We start from the raw sequence: 15694 nt of genomic DNA on the forward strand, positions 1-15694 counted from the left end.
TTAAACAGTTCGGAAAGGTGACTGCTATGAGGGAAGAACATCTACTAGTATTTCGGGCTGCACATTGCAATTTGCACATGTAAATCCAAGATATGCGAGATTAACATTTTTTAGCATCTGTAGTTTCTGACTAATTACAGAAAAGCATAATGTACTTACAGGCTTACAAGCCACATACAAAACACTCAAATACCACTTGCACTCACATGATCTCATCTAATCAGGAGAAGAGATTCAAGTCAAATCTGGCAGGTCACGAGATAATCAGAGGGAAGTATAGCACCTCCTGATTTCATATGATTTTGAATGGCCGCGGCGACCATTGCAACCACGTAGACCATTGCAAGAACATCTGCGGCGCTTTGACCACGCAGAGTAAATAGTGATGGCCCATACCAAGCTCAAAGCACAGGCAGAGAGCCTAACACCCTTCAAAAAGTTCCGATAGCTAGCTCCTGACCTGCAAAACGAAAAACAAATTTGATGAACTGGATAAACTTTTACAAGGTTAAATATGCATATATCCCAAACTTCACATTTTGTAATTAGTTGTCCTCTTAAAGATCCGACCATATGTATTACCATTGTCATTTACTCCTATGTTCCATATTATATAAGACGTTTTGGTTTGCCAAATGTCTTATAATATGGTCTTATATTATGGTACAGAGGGAGTAGTAAATTGAAATATGGGGTGTAGGAAATTGGCAGGTGGGTGCAAGTCAATGCAAGAACTTCTAGGATGCTCATTAAAATATATGATGTATTGATGTGGGTACAACTTTGATAAATGGCATGCAAAATGCTCGTATATAAATCAAGTGAGTCCTCAATTCATCAAAAGTCAAGCCCAACTATTTGGAGGAAACTAATCTCATATTCTTTTGCCCAGCCATTTGGCAAGCAATAAAGGTGTGCTTCGTGGTACAACAATCATAGCCAACTGACCATCCCCCAGAAAAAAAAAACAATTGTGAGCATGTCATGTGTAAGACACCTTCACAGCTCTACCATGGTACATGTAGTACCTGGACAAGGAACTGATTTTCCATCAGAAAAGAATGTGCCAACAACACTCAAAATCTCAATTTACAAACATGACCTGTCAGGCAACAAGAAAAAACTGTACTAGCATGAACTAACAGAGGAAGTATGTGCTGTATCTAGACTTATTTAAAGACTGGAACACACAGAAACATGGCCATATAGAAAATGTAATACCACAACACTCAGAAAGTTGGACGCCTAGGGTCGCTGCATGCTGAATTCTTCTCCTACCCTATATGCATATGCTACCTTTTGCATTGAGGTATTGACATTTGAACCCAGCAGTTGGGATGAGTCAAATTTGTTTTGAATATATGATAAGTACACCGTAGAGGAAACATAAAGCACAAATCATAGACAATCCCAATAAAAATCCAGTCGAATAAGTAAAAAAGAGATAATGAACTAGTACTTACGCTGCCATTTGTGCTGCCTGTGATAGTTCGCCTTCGACGGTTGCCCTGGATGAATAAGTTCGCAGGGCCCCTCTAGACGAGTTGACAGATGCTGACTTAATGTGGTTTATATTTATTGAGGGCATACCAGTTCTGGGGCAGCTTATTTTTGCAGCAGCAGCATGAGGACATGGAGATGTGCTCAGGTGCCTTGTTGCCTGCATTCATTAGGCAGGATAAACAATCAAAACATACACATAATATTTGTAGTTTCTGAAAAGAATTAAGAAGGTGAGGTACAATGTCATTTTTACCATTTAGAAGTAATTAACCAATAAAAAACTAATCAAATCATAAACATGAGCATTGCGATTAATGAGAAACTACAACATCAAATTACTTTTCTTTTAAACCAGTTTAGGAATGTTCTTTTTTCATTGAAATTTGGATAGGAGCTCTAGCACTCACTTAAGGAAGAGAGACACAACTGATCAGTTTTGGCTATATAGAGTGTAACCAAGAAAAAAGCTAGTCAAAACATACATTTGGGAATTGAGATTAATGCCAGTTCCAACATTATGTTACATCATTTTATCAGTCGAATCATGCTTTCTTCTTGCATTTGAAATTTGGATAGGAGATCTAGGACTCACTTGAAAAGGCGAGATACGCTGGGTCAGTTTTTGGTCGTTTAGAGAACCAAGAAAAAACATAAATTTCAGAATACAAATAAATGGCAGCCCAAGATTGTAAATACAGTAATTTATGTATTTTATCAGTTGAAACATGCTTTTTTTTTGCTTAGTGAAATTTGAATAGGAGCTCTAGCATTCAGTGAAGGAGGAATGCCAACCATCACAACTATGGACCATTCAGCTTGTAGGTCGCTTCTCTTATCACCTAACTATACCACCCTAACGTATAAGATAGTAAAGCAAATATACTTAGACACATACAAGGCCACAAAGCCCAATATTATTGGGCATCACGGGGCTTGGGTTGAGTTGGAGAACTCCACGACAGACATTATTGAGCGTTCTAACACCATCCTGAAAATTGCGTAGAGAAAACAATATATATTTCATTATTTGTTGGGAGGGTATTCCACTGAACATAACAACAACTAGTACTACAGAATAAGAGATTTTTTTTCGAACAATAATGAAGTAAGTAGTACGGAGATAGGTCGGGCCGCCGGAGGAGCGGCGGCGGTGGCCGCTGCTGGAGCAGACGCGCGGAAGAGGGCTCCCGATCTGGCAAACGGGGAGCAGGATTTCTTGAGAGCGAATCGCAAGGCCATCGCAAATCGATCGATTGGCTTATACTCCGTACAAACAATAAATCTAGGTATTGTTGGACAGAACGACGGATCGATTTTCTTGTGCTGATTATTTCTTGTACTGTTACGTGCGTGCCGCTGCATATATTAATATTAGTACATGCGAAACTGAAACGGTTGTATTAGGATTCGTATCAAACACGAGAGCACAGCCACGTCATCTCTCTCTCTCTCCCAAATTATCGCCGATGAGAAGTGTTTCTTTGGGGAGCTCCTCGCCACCGACCTGGTCGGTGGGTGGAAGGCACCGCACACCCCCCACGATCCAGTAATTTAGTGGGCCGCGGCCCATTGCGTCACGTGAGTTTTTTTTCCTTTTTCTTCCTTCTTTTTGTGATCTCTTTTCTGTTTATATTTTCGTTTTTTAAAATCTAACACTTTTAAAAACTTTTTTCGAGAAAAAGTTTTTCATAAAATTTGAACAGTTTTCTGAAATTAAAACAGTTTTTAAATTTGAATAGTTTTTGGATTTGAATATTTTTCAAAATTCGAAATTTGAACAATTTTTTAACTCGAATAATTTTCAAAATTGAACGTTTTTTGAATATGAACAAATTTCGAATTTGAACAATTTTTCGATTTGAACGATTTTCATATTTGAATAATTTTCAAATTTTCAAATTTGAACGGTTTTCGAATTTGAACGGTTTTCAAATTTAAACAGTTTTCAAATTTGAATTTTTTTTAATTTAAACATTTTCTCAATTTGAACAATTTTTAAAAATCAAAATTTTCGAATCTAAAAAAATATAAACAAAACCGAAAACAGAAAAAAGAAAAGAAAACAGAAAAAAGAAACCAGAAAAAAGAAAAAAGAAAAAACGAGGCCAAACAGCCACAAATGGGCCTGGCCCATACCCGACCAGGGGGTGTGCGGTGGCCGGTAGCCACCGACCTGGTCGGTGTATAGATTTTGCCGTTTCTTTGTGGAACATGCGAGTATTATGTCTTCCCCATCAGAAGGACAATCAAAGAGGCCCACGGCTTGGAAGTGCAACAGCACACATGGGCTGGGCTGGGCAAGCCAGGAGCGACGAAGCCCATCGTAGTGTTAAGCAGCCTCTATCTGGCTCGCTGCCCGCATGGAACCAAACTGTTGGGCCAGGCACACTAGATCCATCTGGACAGTTAGTATTCCAGTTTCCTGCTCCGGTTTTTTGACAGTTTTTTTTATAAATTGTTCAAATTTGAAAAGTATACAAATTAAAAGAATATTCATATTTGAAAAATGTTCATATTAAAAAATGTTCAACTTAAAAAAGTTCAGTTTTATAAAATGTTAAAATCTGAAAATCGTTCTAAATTGAGAAATATTCAAAACTGAAAAATGTTAAGGTTTTTAAAAAGATAAAAAAAGACCAACATAAACGCAAAACCGACGAAAACCAAAAAAACTGAAAAAGCCATAAGGAAACTGATACACAAAAAGAAATAAAATAAAAACTAGAAAAGAAACCACCACCTTCTTAACGGGCTCGCCCCAAAGCTATCACGCCCTATACGACAACTCCAATAGGGGCCGCAATAGGCGGTGAATAAGATTCACCCTCCCTACGAGGGTTCCTCGCCAATGGCTTGGTTCGGTAGATGCGGGACGTCGCACAACCGCCCGCACGAGCTAGGCCAGGCCCAACTGGTAATACTATTTTTTCATTTTCTGTCGTCTATTTTCTATATTTTTTTGAAATATTTTTTCTCTAGAAAAATTTAAAATAATATTTTTAAAACTGAAAATTTTAATATGTTGTGTATTTTCAAAATTTGAAAAGATATGAAAATATCCTAATATTTTTAAAATTTGAACTATTTTAAAAACTAAACATCTTTTAAATTTGAACAATTTTTCAAAAATGTTTTTAAAAACTGTAAAGAAAATTAAAATTTTCTTTTTTTAAAGTTTGAACATTATTGAAGTACGCAAATTATTTCAATTTCAACATTTCTCAAATTCAAACATTTTTCAAATTTAAATATTTTTATATTTTAATAGTATTCGAATCAATTTTGCGTTGTCGCCCGCAAGAACCGCAAGGCCCACCATCCCACGCTGTGTCTTGTTCCTCGCCCACATCTTCTTTCTCGCGAGATCCCAACCAGCCATTGGTTCCCCGGTGGCAATGATGGTGACAACCGTCTGCCTCTTCCACCGGTGCCTGGTGCCGCTCCCGTGACGCCCTCGACGCCCTGCCCGGCTTGAGCCACCAGCCCACTACCTCCCCGACTTCCCTCTAAACCCGTCGCCACCCACCTTGTTCTTCGACCCGGGCTACCTCACCCGCACCCGAAACCCTAAGGACAACGTCGGCGAGCAATCGCACCCGAAACCTAAGTTCCGGTCTCTGCCTCTGTAGACAACGTCGTGGTCAGCCGCGCCGTCATCGTCTCCAGGGAGGTGGTCTTGTTCCTCAACTCAGTTCGTCCTCTTTTTAATGGGTTGGGCCCAAGCGCTCGGTGCATGTACTCGTTAACACGATAACCTTAGCGTTGAGTGAAAACTATGGATTGGCTACCTAGCGCCCCAGGGCTGGTCGACACTACGCGCTACCGAGTGTCTGTTTCACACTTTCACCCGAGGATGGGCCGCCCTGTTTCGCCCATGACTTCTATTTCGCCGAGTCCTACGACTGGGGATGGGAGTGCTCTTTTATTTTGAGTTATGCGGATGAGAGTGTTGCTACGTGTGCTATACTGCTATGTGTGCGGAGACGCCTAAAGGAAATAAAACAACGAATATCACACCTCATATTATATCATGATATAACTTCACACACAAAATTAAGTGTTGAAAATTCAAAATAAATTTGTCGATGTTTCAGAAGACGTGTTTTATATCTCAGAGAATTTCAGAACTAAATTCGAAATACACAAAGAGAAACAAAAATACAATTTGTTATGTGAGCGATGCCATTTTATGTTTTGCCTTTTTGTGATACTATTGATGATGGATTTCTCAATTTAGTTTCTATGCGTGCAATTCGAATTTGGTTCTGAAAATTTTACGGAATGTAAACACACTTCTTGTAAACATCCATCAATTTATTTCGGAATTTTCTGAGTCTATATATTTGAATTTAAGAAAATAATATCATGGTACCAAGGAAGTTCTGGCATCATGCTCTAAAAAACGTACAACTGAGTGAGAGAGAGAGAGAGACCTAACATCGAGTTCCTAGCTAACATTTTATTTTGTTTTCTTTAAATAGGAACGAGTTGAGCAAGAAATGATTTAAGGCAATGCCAATTCGGCCGCTATTTCTTGTTTCATCCTTTCTTCCTTTAATATGTTTCTTTCACTTGATTTTCTTTCTATTTTCCATCTTTAACAACCTTTTCTCATTTTTATTATATTTTACGTTAGGTTCTTTGTGATGTTACTTTTTGTTCCCGTACAACTAATACTTTGTTTCTTGATTTAGAAATACTTTGGTTCTTTCATTCCCGGGTGTATTATTCGTTGGACCATGTGTACTTTTCATTGTTTTTTAAGGAATAAGGTAAGGGAAGCCCTTACAATGGTATTTTATTTAGTAATAGGAATTCAAATATGCATCCGTGAGAAATTTAAACTAGCTGGTTGGGTTATACAACCACTTTGCTAACCAAGTGAGCTAGGCTCACATCTTTACTTTTCTTTGTTACATGTGTTGTTCCTTTTTGTTCCCTACTATATAGTGATTTGAACCTTCGTTCTCCAAGATTTTTTTCTCTTATTTAAAAATTTAGTTCCATACTTTTTTAGTGTTAGTTGTATTTTCTTCTTCCCCATGTTCTTCTTTTTGTCTGCTAGTGTAGAATTATTTGTTCCTTTGTTTTGGATAATTTATTCCCATTGTTTCCTAAATCAGTTCCATGACCTTTTTGATCCTTTTTTGTTTTTTTCTTCTGTACCATATGATGTTCTCTTTGGTTTTCGAGTGTATACTAATTTTTTCCTATGTTCTATATTATTTGTTTCAATTATTAAATAAAATTGTGTCCACAACTTTTTGTTCCCAGTTGTTTTGTGATTTATTCCATGTGATGTTCTTTATTGTTCCCTAGTGTATACTGATATGTTCCTATGTTCTGAAAGATTTCTTCTAATGTTCGAGAAAATTACTTCCCCAACATCATGTTTCCGTTGTTTTTATTTTGTTTTATGTGATGTTCTTTTTTGTTGCCTAGTGAAGAGTGATTTGTTCCTATGTTAACAATTATTTGTTCCAGTTGTTGTAAAAAATATTTCCACAAATTTATTTTATCTCTTACTACAAAATTAGTTCCACTATTTTTTATTCCCTACTAGACAAGTTGTCGCTTTCGGTGAATAATTTTTCTTTTGTTCATGTAGAAAGTTGTGTTCATCTAACTATAGATAGTTATTTCCCATTGAAAATTAGTTGTTATGAGTGTATATTTATTTGTTGCTTCATTCAGAAAATATTTGTCCTCTTACTCTAAAAAAATAGTTATTTTTTTGTTCCTCAGTGTATATTTATTTATTTCCCGGTGAATAATTATTCTTTTCTTCATGAAGTTCCACTATTTTTTTCCCCAAGGTATGACTTTTGTTCTTGGTGAATAATTAATTGTTTCGAGTGATTTTTTATCTCTTTCCAATACTCTTGTTCCTCTTAGTCTACAAAATTAGTTTCACTACTTTTTTGTGCCCAATGTGTAATTAGTTGTTTCCTATATAGTGAATAACCATTTTTTATTTTATGCAGAAAGTTCTTTTAATCTAACTCTACATGATCAGTTCCACTAAATTTTTATTCCGCTCGTATAATTAGTTCTTACTCGATGAATAATTAGTTGTTTACTAGTGTATATTTATTTGTTCCTATTATAGTCATGACTTGTTCGTCGAACACTGAAATTATGTCCTTCTTGGTGAAAGAATTTTTCTTCATAAACCATTAAATTGCATAAACCCTGTTTTTTTGGTTCAAACTTCATGTGCTGCGACGAATGAACTAGTCAGTAGCCTAAGCTTACTAGTGTTTGATGACAACTGTGATACATGAATGTGTAAATGTTAATTTTCTCGAGCGTTGCCTTCAGTGCATGCATAGCGAATGGACCGATACATGCACGGTTCACATGCTACATGTTCAAATTCTTTTTCGTCTTATAAATATTTCTCAGGTTGACATGCTCCATGATCAGAAATTTTTTGTTCTTACTTCTTAGGAGCTAATTTTTTGTTTTCTTTTCCATGTTGTAAATGTTTTTTCAGTTAATTTACTCCAAATCAGGATTATTGTATTCTATTTTTTTCCAAAAAGGTGAACTAAATACTTTTCTAATTCTTTTCCATCTTGTAAATATATTTCTTGGTCGATTTGTTCGAAGCTTGGTAAATTTTTATTCCTTATTACCCAAATTTTATTCTCAAAGAACTAAAATTTTGTTCATATTTTTTCATCTTGTAATATTTTTCAGTTGATTTGTTCTGCTATCTATATAATTTTATTCCATTTTATCCAAAAACAATTCCTTGTGAACTAGTTTTTTTTCTGTTGTTTCCCATCTTCTAAATATTTTTCCCAATTCATTTGTTCCACGATCAATAAATTTGTGTCCTTATCCAAATTTTGTTCCCTAGGAATTTATTTTCCTATTTTTCTTGTATTTCCACATGATTTGTTCTGCAATCGGTAAAATTTCTAAATATGGTCTCGTGAATAGTCATGCATTAAATTTGTGTTCCAGTTGGTCTATTTTTTTCTCTATACTTATGACTTGTTCTGTTAATGGACACTCATTTGTTTTTCCATGCAGCTTATTTAAGAAAACAAAATATCCTCAAAAAATGAACAAATTCAATTTATCCGACTATGTGTAATGTTACTAGTGGATTAGGCCATTCCCAACGCATCAGTACTAATTGTCGTATTTTGCTAAGAAACGAGGGCATAAAATGCGACCATCACAATGGGCTATATGTATATGGTGTATCCACCATACTCTATACAATATCAATATGTGGTAAAGAATTGGAACAAAAAATTATTCCTAGGCAACAATTTTTTTGATAAAATGGAAGAAAAGTTTGCCGATCCTAAAACAAATCAACGAGAAATATATTTACAAGAAGGAAAAGAAATGGAACAAATGTTTAGTTCTTGAGCACAAATTTGGATAAGATGGAACAAAAATTTACCAATAACTGAACAAATCAATCGGAAAACATTTTCTAGATGGAAAAGAATTGGAATAAAATTTTAGTTGTCTAGGAACAAAATTTGGACAAAATGGAAGAGTTGAGGGGTAAACCCAGCCCTCGATTGCTTCTGCAGTTCCTACAACGTATTAATCTATATAAATGTAGCTTGAATGAACTAATCTCTATCTTGCAAAATCCTTGTAATAATCCTACTATTAATTTTAATCAAGATGTTTTAGATCATATAAAGAAGATCATATTTTTTAAGATAGCAAGATACAATACAGAAGCTAAAGATTGCACCTATGCTTGGGGATATATGGGAACAAAAAATCCAAGTAACTATAGGTAAACTTATATGCCATGTAATGTTGATCTAGGAGCTAGTGTTTCATTTATTCCTTAAAATTTATGTGATGCTTTGGATATTGGTACCATGTCTCCAATTAATGATAATTTATGACTTGCCGATTCTTCTACCAAACATGCTTTAGGAAATGTTGATAGTATAGCTATTGAGTTACATATGATATTCCTACATGAGGATTGTTATGCAATACACATGGAGAGCAAGCAATTATCTCGGTCCTATAATTCTTGGTAAACTTTTTCGAGAACTTCGGGAGCGGTAATTCATGATAAGGAAGGTAATGTGAAGTTTCAATTCCCTCACAAGGAATGTATGGGGCATTTCTCAAGGAAGACGAGAGGACGCAATCAAGATCAAAAGCGGCATCATAATAAATACCCCTCCTAAAACAAGGTATCAGTCCTAGCTATATGTCAATAAAGAAAGAGCTTCCGAGAGGCAGCCCATTTATATTTTATTCTTGCTTTTTGTTTGGAGTTCTTATTGTATTTAGAAAGTTCTATTGTTTCTCTATCTTTTTTGAAATAAAGTGACTAGTGACACGCGAACAGCACGCGACCGTTGGGAACCCCAAGTGGAAGGTGTGATGCGTACAGCAGTAAGTTTCCCTCAGTAAGAAACCAAGGTTTATCGAACCAGTAGGAGTCAAGAAGCACGTTGAAGGTTGATGGCGGCGGAGTGTAGTGCGGCGCAACACCAGGGATTCCGGCGCCAACGTGGAACCTGCACAACATAACCAAAGTACTTTGCCCCAACGTGACAGTGAGGTTGTCAATCTCACCGGCTTGCTATAACAAAGGATTAGATGTATAGTGTGGAAGATGATGTTTGCAGAAAACAGTAGAACGAGTATTTGCAGTAGATTGTATTCGATGTAAAGAATGGACCGGGGTCCACAGTTCACTAGTGGTGTCTCTCCCATAAGAAATAGCATGTTAGGTGAACAAATTACAGTTGGGAAATTGACAAATAAAGATGGCATGACAATGCACATACATGTTATGATGAGTAGTGTGATATTTAATTGGGCATTACGACAAAGTACATAGATCGCTATCCAGCATGCATCTATGCCTAAAAAGTCCACCTTCAGGTTATCATCCGAACCCCTTCCGGTATTAAGTTGCAAACAACGAGACAATTGCATTAAGTATGGTGCGTAATGTAATCAACAAATACATCCTTAGACATAGCATTGATGTTTTATCCCTAGTGACAACAGCACATCCACAACCTTAGAACTTTCTGTCACTGTCCCAGATTTAATGGAGGCATGAACCCACTATCGAGCATAAATACTCTCTCTTGGAGTTACAAGTAACGACTTGGCCAGAGCCTCTACTAGCAACGGAGAGCATGCAAGATCATAAACAACACATAGATGATAGATTGATAATCAACATAACATAGCATTCAATATTCATCGGATCCCAACAAACGCAACATGTAGCATTACAAATAGATGATCTTGATCATGTTAGGCAGCTCACAAGATCCAACAATGATAGCACAATTAGGAGAAGACGAGCATCTAGCTACTGCTATGGACCCATAGTCCAGGGGTGAACTACTCACACATCACTCCGGAGGCGACCATGGCGGTGAAGAGTCCTCCAGGAGATGATTCCCCTCTCCGGCAGGGTGCCGGAGGCGGTCTCCTGAATCCCCCGAGATGGGATTGGCGGCGGTGGCGTCTCTGGAAGGTTTTCCGTATCGTGGCTCTCGATACTGGAGTTATTATCGACGAAGGCTTATGTAGGCGGAAGGGTAGGTCAGGGGGCGCCACGATGGCCCCACACGCTAGGGCCGCGCCGCCCAAGCCTTGGCCCCGCCGCCCTGTTGTGTGGGCGCCTCGTCGCCCCACTTTGTTTCCCTTTCGGTGTTCTGGAAGCTTCGTGGAAAAATAAGCCCCTGGGCGTTGATTTCGTCCAATTCCGAGAATATTTCCTTACTAGGATTTCTGAAACCAAAAACAGCAGAAAACAGCAACTGGCTCTTCGGCATCTTGTTAATAGGTTAGTGCCGGAAAATGCATAAATATGACATAAAGTATGTATAAAACATGTAGTATTGTCATAAAACAAGCATGGAACATAAGAAATTATCGATACGTCGGAGACGTATCAGCATCCTGATGCTAGCACGCAATCGTCGTGCCCGTTGGGAAACCCCAATAGGAAGGTATGATGCGTACAGCGGCAAGTTTTCCCTCAGTAAGAAACCAAGGTTTATCGAACCAGTAGGAGCCAAGAAGCACGTTGAAGGTTGATGGCGGCGGAGTGTAGTGCGGCGCAACACCAGGGATTCCGGCGCCAACGTGGAACCTCGCACAACACAACCGAAGTACTTTGTCCCAACGTAACAGTGAGGTTGTCAATCTCACCGGCTTGCCGTAACAAAGGATTAGATGTATAGTGTGGATGATGATGTTTGCGAGAGAACAGTAGAACGAGTATTGCAGTAGATTGTATTCGATGTAAAAGAATGGACCGGGGTCCACAGTTCACTAGAGGTGTCTCTCCCATAAGAGTAAGCATGTTGGGTGAACAAATTACGATTGGGCAATTGACAAATAGAGAGGGCATGACCATGCACATACATGTTATGATGAGTAGTGTGAGATTTAATTGGGCATTACGACAAAGTACATAGACCGCTATCCAACATGCATCTATGCCTAAAAAGTCCACCTTCAGGTTATCATCCGAACCCCCTCCAGTATTAAGTTGCAAACAACAGACAATTTCATTAAGTATGGTGCGTAATGTAATCAATAAATATATCCTTAGACATAGCATTGATGTTTTATCCCTAGTGGCAACAGCACATCCACAACCTTAGAACTTTCTCATCACTCGTCCCGGATTTAATGGAGGCATGAACCCACTATCGAGCATAAATACTCCCTCTTGGAGTTACAAGCAAAAACTTGGCCGAGCCTCTACTAGCAACGGAGAGCATGCAAGATCATAAACAACACATAGATGATAGATTGATAATCAACATAACATAGCATTTACTATTCATCGGATCCCAACAAACGCAACATATAGTATTACAGATAGATGATCTTGATCATGTTAGGCAGCTCACAAGATCCAACAATGATAGCACAATTAGGAGAAGACGGCCATCTAGCTACTGCTATGGACCCATAGTCCAGGGGTTAACTACTCACACATCACTCCGGAGGCGACCATGGCGGTGTAGAGTCCTCCGGGAGATGATTCCCCTCTCCGACAGGGTGCCGGAGGCGATCTCCTGAATCCCCCGAGATGGGATTGGCGGTGGCGGCGTCTCTGGAAGGTTTTCCGTATCGTGGCTCTCGGTACTGGAGTTATTATCGACGAAGGCTTCTTATAGGCGAAGAGGTAGGTTTAGGGGCGACGCGAGGGGCCCACACAACAGGCCGGCGCGGCCAGGGCTTGGGCCGCGCCGCCCTAGCGTGTGGCCGCCTCGTCGCCCCACTTCGTATCTCCCCCGGTGTTCTGGAAGCTTCGTGGAAAAATAAGATCCTGGGCGTTGATTTCGTCCAATTCCGAGAATATTTCCTTACTAGGATTTCCGAAACCAAAAACAGCGAAAAACACCAAGCGGCTCTTCGGCATCTCGTTAATAGGTTAGTGCCTGGAAAATGCATAAATATGACATAAAGTATGTATAAAACATGTAGGTATCATCAATAAAGTAGCATGGAACATAAGAAATTATCGATACGTTGGAGACGTATCAGCATCCCCAAGCTTAGTTCCTACTCGTCCCGAGTAGGTAAACGATAACAAAGATAATTTCTTAAGTGACATGCCATCATGATCTTGATCAATACTATTGTAAGCATATGTAATGAATGCAGCGATCCAAAGCAATGGTAAAGACAATGAGTAAACAACTGAATCATATAGCAAAGACTTTTCATGAATAGTACTTTCAAGACAAGCATCAATAAGTCTTGCATAAGAGTTAACTCGTAAAGCAATAAATTCATAGTAAAGGTGTTGAAGCAACACAAAGGAAGATTAAGTTTCAGCGGTTGCTTTCAACTTGTAACATGTATATCTCATGGATAGTTGTCAACATAAAGTAATATGATGAATGCAAATATGCAAGTATGTAAGAATCAATGCACAGTTAACACAAGTGTTTGCTTCTTGAGATGGAAGGAAATGGGTAAAATGACTCAACATAAAAGTAAAAGAATGGCCCTACACAGAGGGAAGCATCGATTGCTATATTTGTGCTAGAGCTTTTATTTTGAAAACAAGAAACAATTTTGTCAACGGTAGTAATAAAGCATATGTGTTATGTAAATTATATCCTACAAGTTGCAAGCCTCATGCATAGTATACCAATAGTTCCCGCACCTTGTCCTAATTAGCTCGGATTACCTGGATTATCACCGCAATACATATGTTTTAACCAAGAATCACAAAGGGGTACCTCTATGCCGCCTGTACAAAGGTCTAAGGAGAAAGCTCGCATTGGATTTCTCGCTTTTGATTATTCTCAACTTAGACATCCATACCGGGACAACATAGACAACAGATAATGAACTCCTCTTTAATGCTTAAGCATTCAACAACAAATAATTTTCTCATAAGAGATTGAGGATTGTTGTCCAAAACTGAAACTTCCACCATGGATCATGGCTTTAGTTAGCGGCTCAATGTTCTTCTCTAACAATATGCATGCTCAAACCATTCAACTCATGGTAAATCGCCCTTACTTCAGACAAGACGAACATGCATAGCAACTCACATGATATTCAACAAAGAGTAGTTGATGGCGTCCCCAGGAACATGATTATCACACAACAAGCAACTTAATAAGAAATAAGATACATAAATACATATTCAATACCACAATAGTTTTTAGGCTATTTGTCCCATGAGCTATTTATTGCAAAGATAAAGGATAGAAATTTAAAGGTAGCACTCAAGCAATTTACTTTGGAATGGCGGAGAAATACCATGTAGTAGGTAGGTATGGTGGACACAAATGGCATAGTTTTTGGCTCAAGGATTTGGATGCACGAGAAGTAATCCCTCTCAATACAAGGCTTAGGCTAGCAAGGTTATTTGAAGCAAACACAAGTATGAACCGGTACAACAAAACTCACATAAAAACATATTGCAAGCATTATAAGACTCTACACTCGTCATCCTTGTTGCTCAAACCCTTACTAGAAAATATCTAGACTTTAGAGAGACCAATCATGCAAACCAAATTTCAACAAGCTCTATGTATTTCTTCACTAATAGGTGCAAAGTATATGATGCAAGAGCTTAAACATGATCTATAACAATTGCCAAGTATCAAATTATTCAAGACATTCTACCAATCACCACATGTAGCATTTCCCGTTTCCAACCATATAACAATTAACGAAGCAGTTTCAACCTTCGCCATGAACATTATGAGTAAAGCCTAAGGACATATTTGTCCATATGCAACAGCGGAGCATGTCTCTCTACCACACAATGAATGCTAGGATCCATTTTATTCAAACAAAACAAAAACAAAAACAAACAGACGCTCCAAGCAAAGTACATAAGATGTGACGGAATAAAAATATAGTTTCACTAGAGGAACCTGATAATGTTGTCGATGAAGAAGGGGATGCCCATGCATCCCCAAGCTTAGATGGTTGAGTCTTCTTGAAATATGCAGGTATGAACCACCGGGGCATCCCCAAGCTTAGAGCTTTCACTCTCCTTTATCATATTGTATCATCCTCCTCTCTTGATCCTTGAAAACTTCCTCCACACCAAACTCAAAATAACTCATTAGAGGGTTAGTGCATAATCAAAATTCACATGTTCAGAGGTGACAAAATCATTCTTAACACTTCTGGACATTGCACAAAGCTACCGAAAGTTAATGGAACAAAGAAATCCATCAAGCATAGCAAAACAGGCAATGTGAAATAAAAGGCAGAATCTGTCAAAACAGAACAGTACGTAAAGACGAATTTCTAAGAGGCACCAGACTTGCTCAAATGAAAATGCTCAAATTGAATGAAAGTTGCGTACATATCTTAGGATCACTCACGTAAATTGGAAGAATTTTCTGAGTTACCTACAGAGAATTCAGCCCAGATTCGTGACAGCAAGAAATCTGTTTCCGCGTGATAATCCAAATCTAGTATGAACCTTACTATCAAAGACTTTACTTGGCACAACAATGCAACAAAATTAAGATAAGGAGAGGTTGCTACAGTAGTAACAACTTCCAAGACTCAAATATAAAACAAAAGTGCTGTACTAATCATGGGTTGTCTCCCATAAGCGCTTTTCTTTAACGCCTTTCAGCTAGGCGCAGAAAGTGTGTATCAAGTGTTAACAAGAGACGAAGTATCATCAGCGGGGTTTGGAGTTTTCTCAACCATGCATTTTATC

At 38.1% G+C, this 15694-nt stretch overlaps 1 long non-coding RNA gene across 1 annotated transcript; it reads right to left on the reverse strand.

Moving 5' to 3' along the window:
* Positions 1-371: 371 nt before the first annotated feature.
* LOC124659679 lies at positions 372-2431 on the reverse strand. The gene is made up of 3 exons (XR_006989668.1): positions 2399-2431; positions 1464-1660; positions 372-460 (listed from the first exon to the last, which is right to left on the reverse strand). It is a non-coding gene; the product is annotated as an uncharacterized LOC124659679 (long non-coding RNA).
* Positions 2432-15694: the final 13263 nt, after the last annotated feature.

Source organism: Lolium rigidum, chromosome 6 (genome assembly GCF_022539505.1).
Source record: "Lolium rigidum isolate FL_2022 chromosome 6, APGP_CSIRO_Lrig_0.1, whole genome shotgun sequence".
NCBI lineage: Eukaryota > Viridiplantae > Streptophyta > Magnoliopsida > Poales > Poaceae > Lolium > Lolium rigidum.